The 19,711-nt window shown below is 46.8% G+C and overlaps 1 protein-coding gene across 1 annotated transcript in view; it reads right to left on the bottom strand.

Annotated features, from left to right (window-relative positions):
• LOC116971226 (synaptic vesicle glycoprotein 2C-like) overlaps positions 1–12,922 on the bottom strand; it is a 44,775-nt gene extending 31,853 nt beyond the window's left edge. The window contains exon 1 of the mRNA XM_033018211.1: positions 12,609–12,922. The gene's annotated coding sequence lies outside the window, so the exon portion shown is untranslated. The remainder of the gene's footprint in view (positions 1–12,608) is intronic.
• Positions 12,923–19,711: the final 6,789 nt, after the last annotated feature.

Here is a 19,711-nt window from a genome sequence, read left to right as displayed (position 1 = left end):
AGCCCCGAGCCGGATCGCCCTCACGTGAGTACTGCCACCGTCTCAGCCTCGCGCCAGGCCGCCGCTCCTCCCTCGGGCTGGGCCGCCCCGACCGGGCGCCGCTTCTCCCTCGGGCTGGGCCGCCCCGACCGGGCACCGCTCCTCCCTCGGGCTGGGCCGCCCCGACCGGGCGCCGCTCCTCCCTCGGGCTGGGCCGCCCCGACCGGGCACCGCTCCTCCCTCGGGCTGGGCCGCCCCGACTGGGCGCCGCTCCTCCCTCGGCTGGGCCGCCCCGACCGGGCGCCGCTCCTCCCTCGGGCTGGGCCACCCCGACCGGGCGCCGCTCCTCCCTCGGGCTGGGCCGCCCCGACCGGGCGCCGCTCCTCCCTCGGGCTGGGAACGCCGTACCTCCCCGAGCTCGGCCACTCTGACGGGAGCACCGTTCCTTCCTCGGGCCGGCCGTCACAGCCCCTCACGGAAGCCCTGTTCCAGCCCCGAGCCGGGCCGTCCTCATGGGAGCGAGCTCAGTGCGAGTCCTGGCGGGCTCTGCCTCCTGAGCCTCGAGGTCGCCAGCTCCGCCATTAGGCCTCAGCGCAGACGGAGGCAGAGAAGGGGAATACGACAAAAAAGTCGCATTCCCCCGCAGGGAGAGACAGCAAGCCCCGTTTCAACCCCCCCCCCCCCAAAAAACACAAACTAAAAACCAAAACTAGACTAACCAAAACGAAAATAAACAACCCAAAAAACACAAAACAAACAGGACTGCCGGAGAGCCGCTGCAGCCAGAGCCGCGCCGCCACTAGGATAGTAAAGAAAGGCAGCTAAATGTTGGAATATTGAGCAAAGCACAGTGCTAGAGGAACTCAGCAGGTCAGGCAGCATCTGTGGAGGCTATGGACAGGTGACTTTTCGGGTCGGGACCCTTCTTCAGAAGTGCATGTAAACAGGGCAGCAATTTAGACTCTTCCTTCCTTGCAAGATACATGTTACCATTGGCTGATCAGGTTAAATGGTCAGTTATATATTTGTTGTTGGGTTAGGAACAATGTGATCATCTAGTGCCTTAGAGGGGTTGATTTGTTTCATGTGTAATGTATGAAACAAGAGAATAATGTGATACGGAAATGTAAATTTAATTTGCAATATTACTCATAACAAAACAGAAATGAAAGAGGACCCAGGCAGGTGGGGGGGGGGGGCTTCTGCCAAATGCGGCCACAGGCAGTAGACAGAACTGTTCGATTAACTTTTTTAACTTTGCCGATGCCAAAACGTGGCAACACCTGTGTACCGCCTTGGTGAGGTCTGCTGCATTATTTTATTAATCAAAGCATTTCACTGTATAAAGTATCGTAAAGTATCATTGAACCATTGAACAAAGCATGCTGCACAACCATTTTACACATCAGTAGTGGGCCAGTGATGAGAGTAAAAGCAAGGATATCTTACTGCAGCTGTGCAGGCCCTTGGGAAGACCCAATCTCATGTGATGAGCGCAGTTTTGGTCTCCTTATCCGAGGAAGGATATTATTTTTTCACTTTAAAGATACGGCATGGAAATAGGCCCTTCGGCCCACCAAGTCCACGCTATCCATTGATCACCCGTTCACATTCGTTCTATGTTAACCCACTGTCGCATCGACTACCGACCAATTATGCACAATTTACAGAGGCCCAATTAGCCTACAAACCCGCATGCTTTTGGGATAAGGGAGGAAACCAGACCACCACTGTCATGATGAGAATGCAATGAAGGTTTACTAGACTGATTCCTGGAATGGCAGTTCTCATTTTTGAGGAGAGATTGGGTCAATTAAGCCTAAGTTTGGAAGACTGAGAAGGCAGCACAGAGAAAGCAAAGAGATCTTTCTAATAGGATTAGATAAGTTGTCCTCAGTAGCTGTTGAGTCCAGGGCTCAAGGCCTTACTGAACAAGGTTTGCTACATATAACTGGAGAAATATCTTCACCCAGCAGGAGTGAACCCTTCGGCCCACCGAGACCATGCTGACCATCAATCAGCCATTCACAATAGTTCTATGCTGTTCAGTTTAGTTTAATTGTCACGTGTACCGAGGTACAGTGAAAAGCTTCTGTGGTGTGCTATCCACTTTCACATCCACTCCCTACACACTAGGGGCAATTTTTGAAGACCAATTAACCTACAAACATGCAAGTCGAGTTTGGTTTATGAGTTTAGGTTATTGTCACGTGTACTGAGGCACAGTGAAAAGCTTTAGACAGACAATACATGATTACAATAGAGCCATCCGCCGTGTTCAGATACGTGATAAAATAATTTGAATAATGTTTAGTGCAAGATAAAGCCAGTAAAGTCCGATCAAAGATAGTCCAAGGGTCTCCAATGAGCTAGATGGTAGTTCAGGACTGCTCTCTAGTTGTTGGTAGGATGATTCCGTTGCTTGATACGTCTTTGGGATGAGGGAGGAAACCGGATCACCCGGAGTAACCAGTTTCCATTCGACAAGACAGTGGAAGCCAAGCCATTAAGAGGCAGGTAAATACATTTATTAATGGCAAAAGTATATTGAGAGAATGCAGGAACAAGGGGCTAAAGTAGTTGATAAGCCATGTTTGTGCTGAATGATTGAACAGGCTGGATGGGCCAAATGACCCACCACTGTTCCTGTTTTCCCATATCATATGTTGCTAAATAGATGTTTCTTACCAGGCATTAGAAACTATACTGAAACTATAATGAATTACCCTCTCTCTATATGTAACTTTCTTTTCCAGATTAATTATTAACCCTGTTTTTATTCTCGTCATTCAGTCATGACCAGACATTCCCCTAAAATATTCTCCCTTCCTCAACAATTAATTGAAAGATATGGCTTGGAAACAGGCCCATCGGCCCATCGAGACCATACCGACCATTGATCACCTATTCCCACTAACATAGAAACAGAAAATAGGTGCAGGAGTAGGCCATTCAGCTCTTCGAGCCAGCACCGCCATTCAATAGGATCATGGCTGATCATCCAACTCAGTACCCCATTCCTGCTTTCTCCCCATATCCCTTGATTCCTTTAGCCCTGAGAACTAAATCTCTCTCTTGAAAACATCCAGTGAATTGGCCTTCATTGCCTTTTAAGGATAAGGGGGAAACCTTTTAGGACCGAGATGAGAAAAAACATTTTTCACACAGAGAGTGGTGAATCTCTGGAATTCTCTGCCACAGAAGGTAGTTGAGGCCAGTTCATTGGCTATATTTAAAAGGGAGTTAGATGTGGCCATTGTGGATCAGGGGGTATGGAGAGAAGGCAGGTACAGGATACTGAGTTGGATGATCAGCCATGATCATATTGAATGGCGGTGCAGGCTTGAAGGGCTGAATGGCCTACTCCTGCACCTATTTTCTATGTTTCTGTGACAGAGAATTCCACAGATTTACAACTCACTGGGTGAAAAAAAAAAATCCTCATCTCAATCCTAAATGGCCAAACCATATTCTTAAACTGTGACCCGAGAGTTGTATAGAGCTCTAGGGGCAAGTGGAGTCAAGGGATATGGGGAGAAGTCAGGCACGGGTTATTGATAGGGGACAATCAGCCATGATCACAATGAATGGCGGTGCTGGCTCGAAGGGCCGAATGGCCTCCTCCTGCACCTATTTTCTATGTTTCTATTTTTCTATGACACCTGGTCTGGACTCCCCCAACATCGGGGACAATTTTCCTGCATCTAGCCTGTCCAATCCTTTAAGAATTTTATATGTTTCTATATTCTCTCATCCTTCTAAATTCCAGTGAATACAAGCCCAGTCAACCCATTCTTTCATCATATGTCAGTCCCGCCATCCCGGGAATTAACCTGGTGAACCTATGCTGCACTCCCTCTATAGCAACACTAGTTCTATAGTATCCAACATTCTAATCCATCCACTACTCACACTTGTGGGAATTTACAGAGACCTATTAAGCTACACACCCGCAAGTCTTTGGGACGAGGTAAATTGCCCCTAGTGTGTGGGGAGTGGATGAGAAAGTTGGATAGCATAGAAGTAGTGTGAACAGGTGATCACAGGTTGCCGTGGTCTTGGTGGTCTGATGGGTCTGGTAACCTTAAAGCCTGCAGGTCTTTGGGATGTGGGAGGATATCTCTGGTGCTGTGAGCCAGCTGTGCCACTGTGCTGCCCTGCTATCTCCCGGCACATGGGTGCTGTCCGTACAGTTTTACGTTTTCCCTGTGACCGTGTGGGTTTTCCCAGTTTCCTCCCATGCATTGAAATCAAGCACTTTAAAAAATGTTTATGTTTTGGTGTGCAGAACCTGGTCCACCAATACACTAACCATTCTTCAAAAATTGCTCTAGGTGGAAAAACCCATAAGGACACACAGTGCTAGAGTCTGAAGAAGAGTCCCTAACTGAAACCTCCTATCCATGTTATCCTGAGATGTTGCCTGACCCACTGAGTTACTCTGGCACGTTGTGTCTTTATGTCAAAACCAGCATATGCAGTTTCTTTTTTACACCAGCCCATAAGTATTGTAGTACATATTTGTGAGTGGGAGTGTGAAAACACACACCACAAGATTCAGGGACAGTTTCTTCCCAGCTGTTATCAGGCAACTGAATCATCCTACCACAACCAGAGAGCAGTGCTGAACTACTATCTACCTCTTTGGTGACCCTTAAACTACCCTTCATCGGACTTTGCTGGCTTCACCTTGCACTAAACGTCATTCCCTCATCATGTATCTATACACTGTAAATGGATCGATTGTGATCACATATTGTCTTTCTGCTGACTGGTTAGCACGCAACAAAAGCTTTTCACTGTACCTCGAAGATCGACACAAAATGCTGGAGTAACTCAGCGGGACAGGCAGCATCTCTGGAGAGAAGGAATGGGTGACGTTTCGGGTTGGGACCCTTCTTCAGCACTGTACCTCGGTAAACGTGACAGTGAATTTTACTTCGGAGTCACGTGAGTGACTACGTGAAGAAGGCCGTCAGCCCGCATGCGCTTCATTACGTCTAACACATTGCGCAACAACCGACTGGCAGGCGTGCTGCTCCTTCCAGCGGTAAGTGCTTAAGGATGGAAACAAATAAATTCTGAATTTACAGTAGAGAAGAGTGAACAAATACTGGATTTGAAGATTCAAGGCTGGAATGGCTGATTATCTGAAAGTGTTGAATTCTGGACTGAAAGTGGAAAGTGGAATTGAACCAATTTGGAAGATGAAGTGATATTTCATGTATCACCCGGCAACTCAGATTTTGAGTTCAAATTCCAGATGAGTGGTTGGGAAACCAAAACATTGTATCAGAGGACTTTACGATGGGAATAACAGAGCTGATAGAAACATAGGCATAGAAACAAAGAAAATAGGTGCAGGAGGAGGCCATTCAGCCCTTCGAGCCAGCACCGCCATTCATTGCGATCATGGCTGATCGTCCCCTATCAATAACCCGTGCCTGTCTCCTCCCCATATCCCTTGACTCCACTAGCCCCTAGAGCTCTATCTAACTCTCTCCTAAATCCATCCAGTGATTTGGCCTCCACTGCCCTCTGTGGCAGGGAATTCCATAAATTCACAACTCTCTGGGTGAAAAAGTTTTTTCTCACCTCAGTCTTAAATGACCTCCCCTTTATTCTAAGACTGTGGCCCCTGGTTCTGGACTCGCCCAACATTGGGAACATTTTTCCTGCATCTAGCTTGTCCAGTCCTTTTATAATTTTATATGTTTCTATAAGATAACCCTTCACCCTTCTAAACTCCAGTGAATACAAGCCAAGTCTTTTCAATCTTTCCTCATATGACAGTCCCGCCATCCCAGGGATCAATCTCGTGAACCTACGCTGCACTGCCTCAATCACAAGGATGTTCTTCCTCAAATTAGGAGACCAAAACTGTACACAATACTCCAGATGTGGTCTCACCAGAGCCCTATACAACTGCAGAAGAACCTCTTTACTCCTCTACTGAAATCCTCTTGTGATGAAGGCCAACATTCCATTAGCTTTCTTCACTGAATTACTGCAGAAGAAACAATGATGTCCAGTGAATGATGTGTACAACACCTACCTACACAGACATTGTACAGCACCCAAACAGGCCCTTTAGCCAACAACGTCTGTGTCATAGATGATGACACTTATCAGTTTGCATGTGATCCATATCCTATCTACCCAGCACATCCATGTGCCTGTCTCTAAGCCTCTTAAGTTCCACTATCACATCGGTATCACTAGCGCATAAAAGGTTGAGAAGTACAGCACAGGAACAGGCCCTTTGGTCCACAATGTTTGTGCCGAACATCATGCCAATATAAACTGGTCTCATCTACATGTACATGATCCGTGTCCCTCCGTTCCTTGCATCTAGTCGGGTCTCTATGTATCTTCAGATCCGCACTATGTCCCATGGGCATGGAGCAGACTGTGCTGGATCCCTCAGCTATCCTCATTACAGTAACATTACAGGTCAATAACTTTCATAACGTCACCCATCTCTACAGAGATGCTGCCTGCCCCGTCGAGTTACTCCAGCATTTTGTGTCCATTTTCGATAACTTTCCAAAGCCATGGATGAAAGATTCTCAACCTAAAATATGAAATCTGTTAATGGCTCCATGGATGCTGCCTGACCTGCTGAATATTTGCAGCATTGTCTATTTTTATTTTAGATTTCTGGCAGCTGATGTTTTGCAACTTGAAATGACCCAAACATGTCAGTGATAGAAGATCTCAAGAATGAAGATTTTAAAGGCAACAATCATTTTTATTAAAGCTACTTCAAATTTGAATTTTTCACAACTGCTTTATTTCTTAAATCAAAATGTGTGTTCTCTTACAACCCATATAAACTCCCAGCTGAAAATCTGAACTGACTTGAAACAGGAGTGAGGTGAAGATTTTGGCCTAACTTCTTTCCTCGGAGGTTCTAAGAATATGTTGAGCTGGAAATAATCTCTGCCTCCTCTGCAACTTTAGAAAATGTTCCCCCTTTAATTATTTCTGAAGCTAACCAACCTTATGGCACAGCTCGTAATGTTCATAATTTATACGAGCAGAATTAGGCCATTCGGCCCATCATGTCTACTCTGCCATCCAATCATGGCTGATCTATCTCTCCCTCCTCTTCTCCATGGAGTGACACCTTGTCGTGGTGGAGAAGCTTGTGTGGCCCCTAGATCCTGAGAGCGATGCCGTCTGGAGCTATGCTCCTGGTAGGGCCACCCATGACGGTAAGGTCAAGGGGGAGGTCTCTGAGAAAGAGCAATCCAACCAAGACCTCAACGGTGGAACAGGCAGAGGATGGTGGCTGACCTTAGTGGAGCGTCACAACGGCTGGGAAGGCAGATGAAGGCTGCAGCAGAAAAGGGTCTCCAGTCGTCTTGGACTCCACACCACTGAATCCTGACCCAGATCAGTCAAAGACCATGTGGTGTCTGTCTGTGCACCAGTCTCCCCACGTTAAACAAAGTCACGCACTGGCGTCCTCCATATAGGAATCATCCCTACCACCCTAGATTAAGTCCTGTGGTGACCAGCAAATGGCAACAGGGGCAGGATTGTGAGATCAGGAAGCCCATAGTCATGAGCTGGCACATCAGGCGGTGGATGCTAGATTCAGTCGCTGGACTCTTGGAAGGAGGCAGAAGATTCCTTAGGCAGCTGCACCCACGACTGAGCAGTCCCCTTTAGGATCCACTCTGCTCACCCCACTTGGGGTAAGGGTTAGAAATGGTGCCCTAAAAATAGCCTACCTCAAACTTACCGACTGGATTACAGTGTCCAGAGGTATCAACACACGCGGTCAGAAACACAGCCACCAAGGTGTGTGGATCGTGGATCGGCCTTTACAGACATCTGCAGACCCACAAGTAGACGACTCTATAGAGAGGAGAGGACAGTCATACTTGTTTCGAGTGACCGCCGATGATGATGATGATCTTTCCCTCCTACCCCATTCTCCTGCCTGCTCCCCCATAACCATTGACACCCCTACCAATCAAGTACCTGTCAATCTCCTCCTTCAAAATATCCATTGACTTGGCCTCCACAGCCCTCTGTGGCAATTAATTCCACAGATACACCACCGACCTCATCTCCTTCCCACAGGAATGTCCTTTAATTCTGAGGCCATGACCACTGGTCCTAGACTCTCCCACTAGTGGAAACATCCTCCCCACACCCTCTCTATCCAGGCCTTTCACAATTCAGTAAAGGGCCGGTCCCACCAGCATGCGCCTGCATGCAGCAAGCGCGACCAAACCGGAAGCGGGGGCCACGCGGAGGTCGAGTGAGTGACGTGAAGTTCAAGCGAAGTCCGCGGGAAGTTCGCGCGTGATGTACGGCGTCAAGACACTGCGCATGCCCGTCAAGGCGTTGAGGCGGCCGATGCCGCGCGAAGTTTTTGAACACGGTCAGATTTTCGGAGCCCCGCGCGATATCGGGAGCAGCTCCGCACAACTACATACGGCTCCGGCGATCGAAGTGGGACCGGCCCCGCAAGGCCGTACGGCTCAAGCGACCATGTTAGGTCGTGCTTGCCGCATGGAGTCGCATGCTCGTGGGACAGGCTCTTTAGTTTCAATGAGGTTCCCCGAGTACAGTCCCAGTGCCGTCAAACGCTCATCATATGTTAACCCACTCAATCCTGGTTTATGATTCTCGTAAACCTCCTCTGGACACTTTTCAACGCCAGCACATCCTTCCTCAGATATAGGGCCCAAAACTGCTCACATTACTCCAAATGCAGTCTGACTATTGCCTTATAGAGCCTCAGCATTACATCCCTGTTTTTATATTCTAGCCCTCTCTAAATAAATGCTAGCATTGCATTGGCCTTCCTTATTACCGATTCAGCTTGCAATTTAACTTTTTGGGAATCCTATACCAGCCCTGGCAAGCCCCTTTGCACCTCCCATTTCTGAATTCCCTCCCCATTTAGAAAATAAGCTCGCCGATTTAGTCATGGGGAACTAACACAATGAACTCTCCAATACTTTTGTGAAATTTGATTTTGATGGGACATGAAATTACATTTTCAACATCTTTGATGAGGTCAGCTGAGTGAAATATCATTTTAGGGCTGGGTGGTAATGTAGACAACAAGAGAGACGTTGAATGCTGAATCATTCTGGATACAGCAGATCAGGCACAGTGCTGGCTGATGACTGGGCATGGAGAACCTAGGTCATCCTAGAGCATCACAGTGGTGCAGCTAGAGACACAGGTTCGATCCTGACTACAGGTGCTGTCTACGTGGTGTTTGTACGTTCTCCCTGTGACCTGTGTGGGTTTTCCCCAGGTCCTCCGGGTTTCTTCCCACACTCCAAAGACGTACAGGTTTGTAGGTTAATTGGCTTCAGTAAATATTGTAAATTAGGCGCAGTTTCCCTGTGCTAGTGTACGGGGGATCGCTGGTCGGCGCAGACTCGGTGGGCCAAAATGTCTGTTTCCACGCTGTATCTCTAAACTAAACCTAAACAAATCCTCTCAGTTTACATTAGTTTACTGTCACGTGTACCAAGTCACAGTGAAAAGCTTTTTCGTTATGTGTTATCCAGTCAGCCGAAAGACTATGCAAGATTACAATCAAGCTATCCTCAGTGTACTGATACATGATAAAGGGAATAATGTTTAGTCCAAAATAACGTCCAGAGAGCAAGCCCTGTACGGAGAAAGTAGAAAAAGTTGCACGTTGGCCAGTTGGGCCGAAGGGCCTGCTTCCACACTGTGCGAGTATGTTAAACTCGACAAGAATGCGCAGGTCCACGTTCTACACAGAAGGTGCTGAAGAGAATCTATTCTGCAGAGTCTGACTGCGTTCAGCTCTGACTCACACTCTGCAGCAGACTCCTAAGACCTGACTCCATTTTACACCACGGAACAGAGCCTGAAATGTAACTACAATGGCATCGTACAGATGATAGCACCGTGTGGAAAATAACTTCCCCCCCCCCCATTAAAATCACACAGATCAAATTTAAGGAATATCGAACAATAAAACAAAATATTCTTATAAGTGGGGAGGCTCCCATGACTGGTGATTTTCAAGGTGCCCACTAACCAGCACAGTAACGGTTAAACATGGAGCATTGTCTGCTCATCGCTGCCCATTCAGGTATGATCCTCTGCCAGAGATGAATGAAGGCAACAAACAACGACAAACCCATCTTTTCGCCCCATCTTTTAAAAATAACGATTCTATTATTTTTCAAACCGCTTACATTCTTCAGTCTGGCCTCCCCGTCATGAATAGGGCAGGAATCGAACGATTCTGAAAATGTAGTTATTTTCCCCGGAAGGTTTTGTCTTCTACGCTCCATCGCAGTTGTGATATCTCCTCCCACAGAATGTTTCATCCACTTGAAGATGCTAACTCACGTTGCAATATAGTTCTACAAATGTCTGTGTTCCAAAACCCAATCACGGGCTATTTGATTATAATAGGGGTCACAAATACATCTATTTCTTTGTTTCCTGATCTGATATTCAAATTGATGCAGATGCCAGAAATATTCACAACTTCATGTTTTGACTGCTTATTCCTTCCTTGCTGAATGCCAAAGAGGTCCAAGTACAGGCAGGAACATTCGGTAGCCTGGATAACTAATCCAGGAAGGTTTTGGCTAACATTTGAACCCCAAATGTTGTACAGACTGTTCTATGTTCTAACTGATGGTACGATAAGTGAAATTATTTTTTAATTCTCTCCGACATTTTGGAAGAAAGGTACAGTCTCATTGTTAACCTCTGCAAGATGCAAGAGAGAAGAAATCCTCAGCGTGGAAGCTATCTGTGTTGCTGGGATGCCCCTGGCCTACAGTTAGATATTCAAGAATTGAAAAATATACAGAACGATGATACCTGTACATATCTTCAAAATGGCCTTTTTTTAAAAACGTTTGAAGGGCAAAAGAATAGAATGTGCCCTATTATTGTGAGCGCCATGTTCTCTCTGTGTCGTCACCCTGCTAACTCCTACATGGCTGGGAAAGGGATAATCCCATTGTCAGTACTCACTAAATGCAACACTTGCCCTTGATGCAAGTCCTGCATTAAAACATATATATATCTGTGCCTCTTTGCAGCGGTACATGTTTAAGGCTGTTACGAATGGTGCAGTCTTACAGATAAATTAGAGGTCACTATAATTTCAGTGTTAGGGATTCTGCAGTTAGTCCCTTGTACGTAATAAGTTAGTCTGCATTCGCCACACACCTCCCTGCAAGAGAAAATAACCTTGCAACTACCCAGTGGTTGTATGGCTGGAACCAGCAATTGGAATTGTGTCATAAGATTCAAAACATAATTCACTGAAGCCAATTCACCACCAACCGATGTGGTGCTCAATACAGAAATTATTGAATATTAACTGTTTAAAGTGGAGGCAGAATGGAATGAATTTGGTGACTTTTTCTCCCTCCAATATAATTTACAGCTTTGGAGCTTTCTGGTCAATGAAATTAAATGATTTGATTTAAAAATGAAGCAAATACTCTAAACTGATTCTGCAGACAATTATAAGCAAACATGGCCCTTGAAAAAATAAATTCTGATCAAATATTGAAAAAGACAAGTTATTGTTTTCATTAATCAGAGATTTGACAGATCACAAGCATTCTAAATTAATTCATCCAAATACATAGGCATAATCATTATATGTGTTATTTAAATGCATTTTACTAACAATTTGGCAGCCGCCACTGCTAAAGGCTGGGGAAGAAGACGGGCAAAGACAATGTAATGAAAAACAAACTCTACCTTAGACCAACGGCACATGATCAGTGATAAATAAGACATTATACTCCAAGGAAACTTTCACAATTAGAAGTTTAGTCTGATAAGAACACAAAGCACATCGGGGGTTCCTTTTCAAAAAACAGTGGCTTTCCCTCTGAGAACATTGACAAAGAGCACCTTGATGGTGCACAGTCTTAATAAAACCGTACGGAATAAATGTAATGATCCGTTCTGTCCGTCAAATTTGTGACAGAACAGACGTGTCGTGGTGGATTCAGGCGATCAATGGCTAGCATAAGATTAGTTGACACGCAACGTTAGATATTTACGCTTTTGGGTGGCCGGTGGTATTTCAACATTTTACTGAGGTTCTTCGGAAAATAAAGATCCCTCCCAAATATATCTTCAGTTTCTTGAGTTAAAAATTGAAGATTGGTGAGGGGAGGAAGGCGATACCAAATGGAAGGCTCAGCACAATAATGGGACGCCTAAACATTTCATTTTAAGACATTTTACGTTTAAATTGAACAAGCTATATGTCTCAAAGACCATTGCCGGTAGAAAGAATCCGAGTTGCATTGTTTTGAGAGGAACATTTTAAAGCAACTCCATTCATTTCTAATGCAATTTGTCTTTGAGTGTGAGGGGGGGGGGGGGGGGGGGGGGATCAACTCGTTTTATAAAAATGAACTTCCAAGTAAGAGTCCACGACGTTCTTTAACATCGCCAGCTTTAAGAACCGAATCACAACCCCCCACCCCCTCCCCCCCCCTGCAAATAACATTTGAAGCCTCCTCGCAGCACCCGCGCCCCCGAAACAGGCAATACTTTAACCCGCATGTATGCGAACTAGCCTCCCTTAGGCAATTGTAGCGTTCAGTGAAAACGCATAGCGGTCTACTTACTTCTGCAACGCGGTCAAACAAGAGCGATTTTTAAAGTTAATGTCACCTCCCTTTGCACCGTTGTGGCCAAAAGACAAAAGTCAACTTTTCTAAGACCCCGTGAAGTTACACTATCGGATCGCAAAGTCGTTCAAAACGCAGGCTGACTTGAGATTTTTTTGGTGTTTGCCGTTGCGCTCCTGATATTCTGCGTCTATCTGCACGGTGCTGAAATGACAGCTCCGAGATGACTCAGTCTCTCTGCGGCAGTAAGTTAACACAAGACTAACCCGGACCTCGGCTCAATCGGACGTGTCTTGGATACCTAAAACACAAAGCGCGCTGGCCACTGCTAGTTCCACACTGCACAAGCGCCCTTTCCACCGGCTCAAAGACATTCCCCCGGCGAGATGGTCTATGACAACTGCTGATCAATCGCAATCAGTCTGATGTAGGTTCGGGTGACAATCCTCAACAAAAACCACCGCACATTCTGTGTTATTCGGGTGTTATGGGGGAGAAGGCAGGAGAATGGGGTTAGGAGGGAGAGATAGATCAGCCATGACGGAGTAGACTTGATGGACCAATTCTCTCTCACCACACAAGGACATTTACAAATCAACTCGCTGCTTGGTTCGCTTTCAAAAATACATATTTTGCCCCCCTTAAGCTTGTCACAACGTCATAAGGAATAAGAGTAGAATTAGGTCATTCGGCCCATCAAGTCTACTACGCCATTCAATCATGGCTGATCTATCTCTCCCTCCTAACCCCATTGTCCTGCCTTCTCCCCACAACCTCTGACACCCGAACTGATCAAGAACCTATCTATCTCCGATAGATACATCGGATGTCCGAACTGAATTAACTGTAACTAGAAAGTTCACATTGACCAAGTAACCCTTGCCTTCCCTCTCTCTCCACCCCTCCCCCCATCCCAGTTCTCCCACCAGTTTCACTGCCCCCCCCCCCTCCCTGATTACATATTATCGTTGTATGTCTCGTTGTCACCTTCCCCTGGCTAACAATGTTCCTTTCTACATTTTCAATGATGATCGTCCTCTCTGTTCTCTCGTTTTCACACCTTACCCTTCCTTATCTCTGTGTCCCCTGACTCTCAGTCTGAAGAAAGGTCTCGACCCATTCCTTCTCTCCAGAGATGCCCCCTATCAGTCTGAAGAAGGATTTCGGCCCGAAACGTTGCCTATTTCCTTCGCTCCATAGATGCTGCTGCACCCGCTGAGTTTCTCCAGCATTTTTGTGTACCTTCGATTTTCCAGCATCTGCAGTTCCTTCGTAAACATACTGCCTGTCCCTCTGAGTTACATCCAGCATTTTGTGTCTATTACTTGATAAGGGTGACAGTTAGTGTCAGACGTGAACCATTGTAACCACAAAACCATGTGCAAACCCCGGGTGCTTTTTTATTTTCCAATGGCTCACACTTGTGAAAAGTGGCCGAGCTGAACAGATCAGAAAAGGGGATAAATCATCTTGGAATTATTTCGAGCCCGCAGCTAAAAACCGAGGAACAGTTTTCACTACACACAGGGTTTAGTGATCGCTGCAGTTCCCGGGAACATTGATCAGCGCCGATCCATTACAACCGACCACCTAAGTTCCAGGCACTCGTGTTCAAAGTTGACCCTCGTCAACATTTACTCACCAAGCGATGCGCCCAAACAAACTTAGATAAACTACCTGCATGTGTTCCCTGTTAACCGGAGCGTTTGAGCGCCGACATGAATGAACTAGTAGTCACCGCGCAGTAGAGAGACGGCGTGTATGCGTGTGTGTGTGTGAGAGAGAGAGATCGCTGGATAAAGTTAAAATTTCGACTCGGCATCTAACCTTGACCCGCCCAGCTAGAGCAGCGCATCCAGGTAACCCGGCCGGGTGAACTGACCGTGTGAAGATGGTACTGGTTCACTTACTTTAAAGCTGGCTTCTTCGGGGACCTCTTGAGGCACAGCAGCCAGCGGGCGTAATTCGGTCTCTCTGACTGCTCGCTGCTTCTGCCGTTGCCTTGTTTATTTTATCCTGGGTCTCCCCCCTCCCCACACACACACACACACTAAAATGGCTGCAAGTGAGATTGCTTCTGCCGGTGGTGGTGGTGTGTGTGTGTGTGTTTTGATGCTGCAGCTCCGCGGCCACTGCAGTGCTGGATAAGAGAAGCGGGGGAGGGAGGGAGGGAGAGGGGGAGAGCACGATCAATAATCACAGCCCTGGGAGTCGTGTGGGTGAATCCCAGCTAATGGAACAATCCAGCCTCCAGCGACCGAGGGGGTGGAAAACATAGAACATGCAGAATCACTAAATCCGCATTCAATCCCCGCACCGCAAAACATCTCAAGACACGGATAAAACACGACATGTTCACAATGTTGTAGGAAGGAACTGCAGGCTCTGGTTTACACCGAAGATAAACACGAAATGCTGGAGTAACTCGAGCGGGACAAGGCAGCATCTCTGGAGAGAAGGAATGGGTCGAGACCCTTCCTCAGACTGAGAGTCAGGGGAGAGGGGGGGGGGGGAGATAGAGAGGGTTCACAATGTACTTATAGTCCAAGGCACGGGGCAATAGAAGGGGCTGGTTCATCGACTTTAGTTTTAAAAGAGGGACTTTTGATAAGCACCGTAACACCCAACCTCACAATATGTTGAAGATAGACACAAAATACTGGAGTAACTCAGCATCTATAGAGAGAAGGAATATGGGTGGCGTTTCGGGTCGAGACCCTTCTTCAGACCTCGAGACCTTCTCTCCAGAGATGCTGCCTGCCCCGCATTTTGTGTCTATCTTCGGTGTAAACCAGCATCCGCAGTTCCTTCCTACACATTTTTTGGTGGCGGAGACAGGATTGCCCGCAGGACAATGAAACTGATATTTTCTAATCTTCAGACAACAGCATAATGTACAGTAATGGACACAGTGAAAAGGGGTCTCGACCCCCAAAACGTCACCTATTCCTTTTCACACCAGATTCTGCCTGACCCTTTAGGGGTGTAGCACGGAAACAGACCCTTCGGCCCACCGAGTCCGCGCCGACCAGCAGTCACCATGTACACTAGCACTATCCTACACACTGGGAACAATTTACAATTTTACTGAAGTCTACACCCCTGTACGTCTTTGGAGTGTGGGAGGAAACCAGAGCACCCGGAGAAAACCCAGGCAGGTCACGGGGAGAACGTACAAACTCCGTACAGACAGCACCTGCTGTCAGGATTGAACCCGGGTCTCTGGCGCTGTAAGGCAACAACTCCACCGCTGTGTCACCTTTGAATCCGCTGAGTTACTCCAGCATTTTGTGCCTACCTTCAATGTCATGCAGGATAATCCGTTTTTATTTGCAATCGCATGTTGAGTTATTGGTAAAATAAGAAATGTAAGTGCTTGGTCCGGCTCGGTATTTAATCCTCCGTCAGTTTCGTCACTTCCAACGTGTCCTCCGTCAGTTTCGCCACTTCCAACGTGACCCCACCACTCGCCACATCTTCCCATCTCCCCCTATGTCTGCCTTCTGCAAAGACCGCTCCCTCGGTAACTCCCTGGTCAATTCTTCCCTTCCCTCCGGTACGACCCCCTCCCCGGGCACTTTCCATTGCAACCGCAAGAGATGCTACACATGTCGTTTTACATGCCCCTCGACTCCATTCAAGGACCCAAGCAGTTGCTCCAGGTGCGACAGAGGTTTACCTGCATCTCCTCCAACCTCATCTACTGCATCCGCTGCTCTAGATGTCAGCAGGTCTACATCGGTGAGACCAAGCGGAGGCTGGGCGATGTTTTGCCGAACACCTCCGCTCGGTCCGCAAAAACCTACCTGACCTCCCGGTGGCTCAGCACTTCAACTCCTCCTCCCACTCCGTGTCCGACCTCTCTGTCCTGGGTCTCCTCCATGGCCAGAGCAAGCAACACTGTAAATTGGAGGAACAGCACCTCATATTCCGCTTGGGGAGTCTGCATCCTGGGGGCATGAACATTGAATTCTCCCAATTTTGTTAGCCCTTGCTGTCTCCTCCCCTTCCTCAGCCTTCGGGCTCCTCCTCCTCCTTATTCCTTTCTTCTTCCCGCTACCCCCCCCCCCCCCCCCCCTACCCTACCCCAACCCCCCAACAGTCTGAAGAAGGGTTCGGCCCGAAACGTTGCCTATTTCCTTCGCTCCATAGATGCTGCTGCACCCACTGAGTTTCTCCAGCATTTTTGTGTACCTTCGATTTTCCAGCATCTGCAGTTCCTTCGTAAACACGGTATTTTAATGTTACATTGCTTTTTTTTTAAACTTCAGTGTATTGTCAGTGTACCGAGGTACAGTGAAAAGTTTTTGTTGGTGCTATCCAGTCAGTGCAAAGGCAATACATGATTACAATTGAGGCATTTACAGTGAATAGATACACAATAAGGGAATGATGTTCAGTGCAAGATAAAACCGGCAAAGTCTGATCAAGGATAGTCCCAGGGTCACCAATGAGGTAGATAGTAGTTCAGCACTGCTCTCTGGTTGTAGTTGCCTGATAACAGCTGGGAAGAAATTGTCCCTGATGGTGTGTGTTTTCACACTTCTATACCTTTGGCCTGATAGGAGAGGGGAGAAGAGGGAGTGGCCGGGGTGCGACTGGTCCTTGATTACGTTGCTGGCCTTGCCGAGGCAGCGTGAGGTATAAATGAAGTCAATAGAAAGGGAGGTTGATGAGTGTAATGTTTGAATAATTTGTATAGCCTCCGAAAATGTTGGATGAATCTTTTGCATGGTTCATGTATTGTATATATTTATTACCTGAATAAAGTCTATTTTGAAATTAAAAAAATTTCAGTGGTCTTGGCTGGAGCTGTTCCCAAACCAAGCGAAGGGAGATTTGTCTGTAATTCCAACCCCCACTGCCTGGTATCCTTGGAAACTCCTGTAGATTATCTTTCCATTCAACTCTGGTTGAACATCAGCGGGGATTAGATAGGGTGAATACACAAAGTCGTTTACCCAGAGTAGGGAAATCATGAACATAGAGGTTTAAGGTGAGTGGGAGGGGAGGGGATGAAGACTCAATAGGAACCTGAGGAGCAACTTTTTCCACACTGAGGGCGGTGTGTATATGGAAGGAACTGCCAGAATAGATAATTGAGCCAGGTACTATTGCAATGTTTAAAAAACATTTGGACAGGTAGATGTATAGGATAGGTTTAGAGGGATATGGGTCAAATGCAGGCATGTACAGGGTGACACAATGTGAAACTAGAGTGTGGCTGGGCATTGGACACACAACAAAACTGCAGATGCCAGAACCTTGAGCCAACTCTCCCCAACTTCTCCAGCAACTCTCACCAACTTCTACAGATGCGCCGTAGCAAGCATTTTATCGGGATGCATCACAGCTTGGTTTGGCAACAACTCCGTCCAAGACCACAAGAAATTGCTGAGAATTGTGGGCGCAGCCCAGACCATCACACAAACCGACCTCCCTTCCATTGACTCCATCTACACTTCACGCTGCCTCGGCAAGGCCAGCAGCATAATCCTGGATGAGTTTCACCCCGGGCATTCCCTCTTCTCCCCTCTCCCATCAGGCAAACGGTATGGAAGTGTGAAAACACGCACCTCCATATTCAGAGACAGTTTCTTCCCAGCTGTTATCAGGCAACTAACCCGTCCTACCACCAACTTGAGAGTGGTCCTGAGCTATTATCTACCTCATTGAAGACCATCTGACTATCCTTAAACTGACTTTATCTTGCACTAAACAATATTAATTTTATCATGTATCAATACACTATAAATAACTTGATTGTAATCATGTATAGTCTTTTCGCTGACTGGATAACACACAATAAAATATTTCTGCTGTACCTCAGTACACATGACAATAAACTAAACTAAATACAAGTTGCTGGAGGAACTCAACGAGTTGAGTATAGGAGCAAAGAAGTCCTTCAGCAGTTGTTCAGGGCCCCAGTGAGACCACACCTGAAGTATTGTTTGTAGTTTTGGTCTCCAAATTTGAGGAAGGACATTCTTGCTATTGAGGGAGTGCAGCGTAGGTTTACAAGGTTAATTCCCTTGTAAAGGGTAATGGGGAGAAGGCAGGAACGGGCTACTGATTATGGATGATCAGCCATGGTCACATTGAATGGCGGTGCTGGCTCGAAGGGCTGAATGGCCTACTCCTGCACCTATTGTCTATTGTATATTGGGTCAGGCAACATCTGTGGAAGGAATGGACAAATTACGTTTCAGATCAGGAACCTTTTTCAGCATGTCAGGTGGCGTCTGAGGAGAGAATGGACAGGTGACCTTCTGGGTTGGGGCCCTTCTGCAGGTTCTTCCTTTAGACATTGCCCCACTCACCTCAAAGCTGTGCCCTGTAGTCATTGGCATTTCCACCCTGGGGTAAAATGTTCTGACCGTCTACTAAATTTATACATTGACCCGAATTGTCACCCATCCACTCCCTGAATGAATGATGCTTTATACCTTGCACACCCATGGTATGCAAAGAGTTGCCACATAAAGGGCACCGACAAAGTTACAAAGCATCCCACGCCAGCTCCACCTTTGAGGAGGGGAGTGGGAGCACAAGTAGAAGTTACTTGTGTTAAAGTTAGAGAATTCAATGTTAATGTTGTTTCTAATAGCTATGTATAAACCTGGTTCTTCCCAGTTCTGGCTCTATATTGGGCAGCTTATAACCCTACGGTATGAATATAGATATCTCTAACTTCAAGTAACTTTTGCATTCCCTCTGTCTCCATCCCCCACCCACCCTAGTCGTCCAGCTAGTTTCACTGTTGCTATCCTGTCGTTTTCACCTCCTCCTCAGCCAAACAATAGACCATTGTGGGCTCTTTGGCCATCGGTGCCATCTGCTCATTTCTGTACATTTGGATACCTCGAGTTTTCCTCTCCCTTGACTTTCGGTTTGAAGAAGGGTCTCGACCCGAAACATCACCTATTCCTTTTCTCCAGAGATGCTGCCTGTCAAGCTGAGTTACTCCAGCATTTTGTGTCTTTCTTCAATGTTAATGGTGTTTCTACAAGCTCTATATAAACCTGAAGATAGACACAAAATGCTGGAGTAACTCAGCGGGACAGGCAGCATGCATCTCTGGAAAAAAAGGAATAGTT

The sequence above is a fragment of the Amblyraja radiata genome, chromosome 3 (genome assembly GCF_010909765.2).
Source record: "Amblyraja radiata isolate CabotCenter1 chromosome 3, sAmbRad1.1.pri, whole genome shotgun sequence".
Taxonomy (NCBI): domain Eukaryota; kingdom Metazoa; phylum Chordata; class Chondrichthyes; order Rajiformes; family Rajidae; genus Amblyraja; species Amblyraja radiata.
Note: the sequence above shows the minus strand (reverse complement) of the source record. Positions and strands in the feature narration are given on the sequence as shown.